Genomic DNA, 6,972 nt, shown 5'->3' with positions numbered 1-6,972 from the left:
AGACCAGTTTATTAGCTTCAGTGAGTGGCCTAGCTCAACATTAGAAATACTCACTTCAGCTTAAAACCAGAAAGGTTGTCCTTTCTGCTTTAATGCTTAGAGCTGCTTGTGCTTGATGAAAACACTTCACTGAAAATGTCTCTTGTTTGATGAGTTTCTTCTTTAAGCTTCAAGAGCTAGGCAGGGATGGCATCACAATGGTTATTTATTTGGTAGGCTGTGACTGCTCTGTCACATGCTAGCTGCTCTTGTTCACGTGGTCCTGACTACTAAACTGCTCTTAACTGGACTCTTCTGTAAAAATCTGAACACTGTTGGTTGGAGTTAGGACGGAATGGCTGCGACAGAACCATATTTAGCAGGTGGGCTGCATTTGGTCTCTAATTACTAGTGTCTTCATCTGATCATTTTGTGGTGGCTGTTCCACAGCTGGTAGGTGCTTTCTTGTGTTAATCCGGTGTTAATTCTAGACAAGTAAGTTATGCTAGGATTTGTAGAAGAGTGTGAAAAACAAGAGTAGTGGGTACTCTGCAGAATTGCTTTAATTGTTTAAAAGAAGTCCTGCCTAAAGAGTTTCTCATTATCAGAAGTGGGGAGTATGTATTTAAATGGCAAACTCTAGAAGCAAAGGTCAGGTGAAGGTTTATGAGTCTTGGGGGTCTACTAAAAAGGCTTGGGCACTTCTTGGCAAGCGATCCGTCCCATTTGAAAAGTCCTCTCGGCCATCAAGAGTCTGATGGATCGGGACATTACTTTGTCGTACAGGTTTCCCAATTTCACTGAGCCTGAACCAAGGGGACACAGCACCTTACCTAGGAGCAGAGCTTCACAAAGTTTGTGAGAAAATGAAGTTAACAAATCAGGGAGTTTTTCCACAAACTTAGGCCTCTTCATAGTTCATAATTAAGGGGCTGTGACTTTAAGCCACCCATTTTGATTCGGAAGCAGATCATGAATTAAGCAGATCAGCCTCCAAACCTTAAGACCTTTATTCTGGAGGCGCTAAGTAGCTGGTGGTTCGGTCACCTCTATCAATGGTTGAGAATAAAAACGTAAACGCGTTGGCCATCTCAAGAGGAAGGGTTTTGCCTTTGGAACTTCATAGTCTGGGGAAGCAGGGTTTGTACAGCGGTGCCAGAGTAACTGCTTACAGTGAGGGTCCTGGTACTTGCTGTCCCCCTGCTGAAGTGCTTACTGCAGATAGACCCCCAAGGTTGCTGCTCAGCTGGCACCTTCCCTGTTGCTTTTCCTTGACTGTATTTAAAAATAGCACACACGTCTGTTGCCTTCCGTATCCTTCCCTGCTTTATATTGTACTTTGCACTTGTTGGCATCTGAGGTACAGCTTATTTTTAAGCCGAACGTACATTTGGTGAGATCAGGGAACCTTTTCATTGACTCTGTCCCGTGTTACGGAATAGCGCCTGGGACGTGGCATATGGTCACTGGCCAAGTGGGGGAGAATTACCTAAACTTGGGCCAAGGCTCATCTGGGGGAAGAAGCCAAGGGTAGTGTCTTAAAAATTGCCATTTGTATTAGCTGTGCTGCTGGGCAAGATTGACCTATACCTCCATGGTGAGGTCATCAGATCACCACCTCTGGAAGGACAGCTGTGGCCACGTCATTGACTTACTGCTGGGTCTCTAAAACTGTCTTATATGGCTGCTTCATGTGTGTTGACATGTATACACTGAGCATGTTGGTCCATGTCATAAGTCCACAGAAGGTAAAAAAAGTAATGACCTTGCATTTCAATTGTGAAACAAGAGAATGTATTCTAGCTGTATGGCCACTAGTCATGTTAAATAGAACATAGAAGCCACTTGTGGGTCCCAACTCAATTTTATCTTTCATCATTCTTTTGTGCTATTCAGGCACTTATTTTAATAGTTTCCTTTTTTTATTTTTCACCTTTTACCACCTCATCACCTAAACACGGTAGCTCATTTAGTTTTAAACAACTGAGAAACCAATTTTACTATTCGATGATGTCCAGGAGAAGTTAGTGATAGTCTTGATTTCAGCTTTCTAGAGTACAAGGGTCCTCCTTTGTGGAGAGAGAGCTTAGATGATAAGACCGACCCCCGCCCCCCTTTCCCGGTAACACAATCATTAGTTGGGGCAAAAAAACCATGGAAATTTTCATAATCATACACATATATAAACCTTAGCTATAAAGGGGATTTTGAGCTCTCACTTAACTGTAAGCCCTAATATAAGAATAATGAGTTCTTAAGCTCTGGCCCTACTCAATATTTTCCCTCATGAACTGATCACTAGATATGAGTGCTATAGCAAACTATGGTGAAGAAATGATGCCTGCCTATCAGAAAATAGCAACAGATCTTAAAGCCTTGCTTTAAAGAGCCATCTTTAAGAGCAGCTAAGTCTACACAGAAGGAGCCCACCATTCCCGTGTTATCCAAAGATTGTAAATAATAAAACCCATAATCAGAGGAGGAAATTGTATTAGAGCTTAAATTCTGAGCACCTGGTGTGCAGAAGGCTATGGGTGACAGTGAAAGCCCAACATCCATTTGCAAAACCCCCATATGGATTAAGCCTCCAGTGAATTCCCTTGGTCCGTTGACCAAGGGCATGAATAATCTTGTCCTTGGAGTGCATTGGAAAGTGGATTCCTGCAGGTATAAACTAATTACTGTCAAGTCAATCTCCACTTACAGGAACCACGTGGAGCCGCCCCTGTGGGTTGTTGAGACTATTCATTTTTACAGGAGTAGAAAGTCTCATCTTGCGCCTGTGAAGCTGCTGGGGGAGTTGCTTACCTTGTGGTCAGCGGCCCAAGTGCACCTAAGTGCACACCTATATTTATACCTGTATCCATAGCTTTGCTTCCTGGATCTTACCTCTGTTTCCTTTTCCCTTCTGTTCCACCATCACACTTGCCCCTCTTCTGCTTCTTAGTAATTCCTCTCAAACTGCTGTTGCTCCAACACTACCGAGATCTCTGTGTCCTCCTCATTGTTGCCTTTAGTTCCCTAGTTGTCCCCCTGTCTATGGTGGTGTTTGCTCACTGCTCATTTCTCCCACCTCCTCCGCCCCTCAGGTCCTCCGGAACCACCAGTCCCATTACTTTCTCCTCGGGCTTGCTTCCCATGCCTACCTTATATAGGTAGGCAAAACAGCAATAACAGACAAATTAAAAAGACAACAAAAGATTGAATAAAAATAGAAGAAGAAAAAAACCTACCCAAAAAGCATGTATAATTCCAGGTCTATCCACTGACCTCTATGACTTATCTCCCCACCGGTCCTGGGGGCTTCCAGGAACTGTCGCTCCTAGCCTGAAGTCTATTTGGGGGGCTCCTGAGAGGTTTTGTGGCTTTGCCCTCCTTGCTTCTCTGTTATGCTCCATTCTTGGTTTGCCCCTGTGTGGGGGTGGTGAGACCGGACACGTTTCCTGCAGCGTATCCCAGAATTTTCCTCTGACACGGTGTACTCCAGTGAGGGGATGGCATGTCGGGAGCTGTTGTCAGCCCTGCAACAGGTCCTCTCTGCCTGAGCAGCTCCGTGCAGGGACGTCATCCTCGGGGCTTGGTGTGCCAGTATGGGGTCTAGTCCCTCACTCTCTTTTTCCTCTGTGGGCCACAATGCTTCTTGATTGGGGTTCTCACGTGCAGTATTCTTCAGTTTTAGCTGAACATCCTCAGCTGTGTGATTTATCCTTACCCTTCTTTTCACTGTAGGAGTAGGGCCCCATTTCTGTAGGGGTAGGCCAATTAGACAATAGTCATTGTGTTTGATAGATGAGAAACAGATGACTTCTCTGAACATATTTTGTTCTGACAATAGTTTGAGGAACTGCATAAATTCACTCGTAGCATCTCATAGGAATTTGGCACAAAACAAAGCTGAAATGAATGACAGCATGTCACCCTCTATTTTGGGGGAAAGGTTGTTTGGCACCTTTTCTCTTGGTGTTATATGTCTGTTTACTGAAGTTAATGGACGCAAGGGAATAACAATGCAGTGTTTTATCAGAAGTATAATGGATTTTGTGAAATGAATAAATATTACAATCACAGTTCCATCTAATTATACCTATGGATGGAATTAACATTACTACAGTGTTTAGAATACACTGTTGCACAGGTGATCGGGAAAAGTAAGGAATGTAAATTTGTGATTTCTACCTTGGGCGGCTCAGAGAAAACCCTGATTACAAGTGTCGTTTTAACCATAGGTTTGCCGAACTCAACGAAATGTAGGTTTTTCTGCCAAACCAGTGGGAACTGGCTAAATCCCAGCATTGAAGAAAACCCTGGGAGCGCAGAACAGATGATTGACATGTGATGACTTGGCCCTTGTAGTGTAGAGTGGTCTGAGTGGGTAGTCTATTGGGGAATCTCCCACGGTCACAGTCTTGAAGTATTTTCACATGGACTGTGTGGAGTCCCAGACAGTTTTCTTTTTGCCTTGAGGGAAAGGGCCCGGCAGAATTCTGTGGGATAAGTAAGAGAAGGTGGGTGTAGCAGTGCTCTCTGCTTTCAGCATCACCACGCATGATATTTGTCAGATTGATTTTTTGGACTCTTCTTTCCTGAGTGTGGATTTTTGCTAGAATAGGGAAAAGGCCATCACCCAGGGTTGTGGAACAGGAGAGGAGATTTAGGAATCTTCTTTAAAACAAGCTTTACCCTAGTTCTTCCTGTTTCAGCATCTGATCCCCCTCCTTCCTGCGCCTGCCCCAGTTTCAGAAGCACCCGCTGCCCTGAGGGTTTTTGTCCCCTCTAAGGGTTCTAGAGCAGAAATCTGGGTGGCTCTGAGCTCTCCCCTGTGAGCTTGAGAGTGGCCTCTGGCTGTAGTTTTAATTCTTCCAATCATCGGTTACCATGGTCCATCTGCTTCCTAGAGTTCCGTTGTTGTTGTCCCTTTTGGACCGGCTCCTTGTGATTCTCTGTGGTTTTAAAAAAGAAACTATCTGTTGTATGGCAGACTGGGGTTTTGGAGGAAGGCAACTTTTGATGAGATGTTCCATTTGGCATCCTAACTCATTAGTCTTAATGGCTTTTTGTGTTTCATTACTCATGTTCTAGAGATAAATTGAGGCAAGTGCAATTCCCTCCACCACATCCCCCAGTCACCCCTGAATGCCTCCCACCCTGCCCCTGCCCAACAGGGCCATGGGAGATGTGGTAGTGCTCGCACACTCCCTTTTGTCTTCTGGACTGCAAAGAATCTGGAGTGCTTCAGCTGACAACAGGATGAGAAAGCATCTTCCTTTTCCCTTTTCTGCCGTCCCTTTGTAAGGGACTCTGGGTGGGTGGGTGGTGTTTCTGCAAAGCGTTCACAGTCTCTCACTCAGAAAGGGACTATCTGGCTGAAAGCCGTGAATACCCAGCTGGAGGGAAATAACAAGAAATAAAACGCAAACACGCGCACAAAGCACTGGTCTGACAGACTGGACAAGCCCCCAAGACTTTGGCCCGAAGACACCCCTCTGACCTGGCACTGAACCGTTTCCAGAGACCACCTTTGAGCTAAGCAATAGCAATAGACAGGCCCATAAAATAAAATGTAACACCCGGGAAGAACATGTTCCCTAAAACAAATTATATGAGATCAAAAGGACAACATTTGCCCAAAAGGAAAGAGAGGAAGGGGGAGAAAAATCCGAAAAGAACAGAAACAGAGAACTTGGGGTGGAAGTAATGAGTGTGCTGATACATTGTGGGGATTGTCACCAATCGTAGAATGCAAATGGGAAGCTAATTTACTCTGTAAACTTACATCTAAAATGTGCACAGACTCATGTTTAAAGTCGTGAATAGATTTATTTTTCAATTTCATTCTAGTCCTCTGTGCCACGCTGCTTACAAAGTCTTCTGAGCTCAGATTACAGCAGTACTAATTGTTCATTGTGGATATGCTTGCCGCCACCACTTTCTTTTCCGTAGTCTTTAATGGCCAAACATTATAAATTAACGCTTAAAAACAATAACCGTCCTAACAGCCTAAGAAATACAACTCAAAGAGGAGAGGCTAAAGCTAGAGATGACGAGTCAGAGATAGCACGATGCTCTTGGGATCCTTGTCTTCTCATGCAGAGGTAATCACTTAACATTTCTTTCTCCCTGGACATATATTCTTCTAATCCCTTTTCTTTATATATCTATGTGATTTTATTTATCTATATTCCATAGACACATAGAGAGTTGCAAAGATGTGAATAAAAATGTGTTGCGAACATTCTCTCTCTTATTCTTCCACAAATCATTTTTAATAAGGTAGTCTTGTCCAGGGATCAGCAACCTTTCTCTGTAGAAAAAAAATTTAATGGTAAAACTTTTGGCCTTGAAGGCCCAGCTGGTCTCTGTCAAAAGGGCTCCACTCTGCCGTGATCTGAAAGCAGCAGCAGAGATCACAAATGAGCGTGGCTGTGTCCTAGTGAAACTTCAGTTACAAAGCTATGCGCCCCAAAGTCGGCCTGCTAGCCGCAGCATGCTGAACCCTAGATTTGAAATTTTGCAACGGAAAGTTGCAAAAGTAGTACAGAGAGGTCCTGCAGGAAAAGAATATGGCTGTTGCTGACATAAAGATTAAAGACAGGAATTACATGATAATTAAAGATACGATCGAACAAGATTTCACAGCCGTCATAAGTATTTATAAACCCAATGAAAGACCCTCAAAATACATTACTCAGACTCTTAAAAGGCCGAGAGAAATATATAATTCTCTAATAATCATACGAGACTCTAATAATATTGAAAGGACAGAACAATTGGAAAGAAACGTAATCAAGACAGAACCAATACAATGCAAGCCCAATCCAGATCCCAACTCCATCCTTTAAAGAAATAGGAAAATGAATGACTAACTTTTTAATAGAGGAGACTCAGAGAATAAGCAAAGAACTTCTGAAGATGAACAGAAGGCCTCTCACTTCTGACCTCCTACCCTATTACATAGCCCAGTAGTCAAAACAGCCTGATACGGGTACAATGATA

This window comes from Echinops telfairi, unplaced genomic scaffold (genome assembly GCF_000313985.2).
Source record: "Echinops telfairi isolate 266 unplaced genomic scaffold, ASM31398v2 ScPeMD7_3533;HRSCAF=4204_0, whole genome shotgun sequence".
NCBI classification, from domain to species: Eukaryota; Metazoa; Chordata; class Mammalia; order Afrosoricida; family Tenrecidae; genus Echinops; species Echinops telfairi.
The sequence above is the reverse complement of the archived record's forward strand: the minus strand, read 5'-3'. Positions refer to the sequence as shown.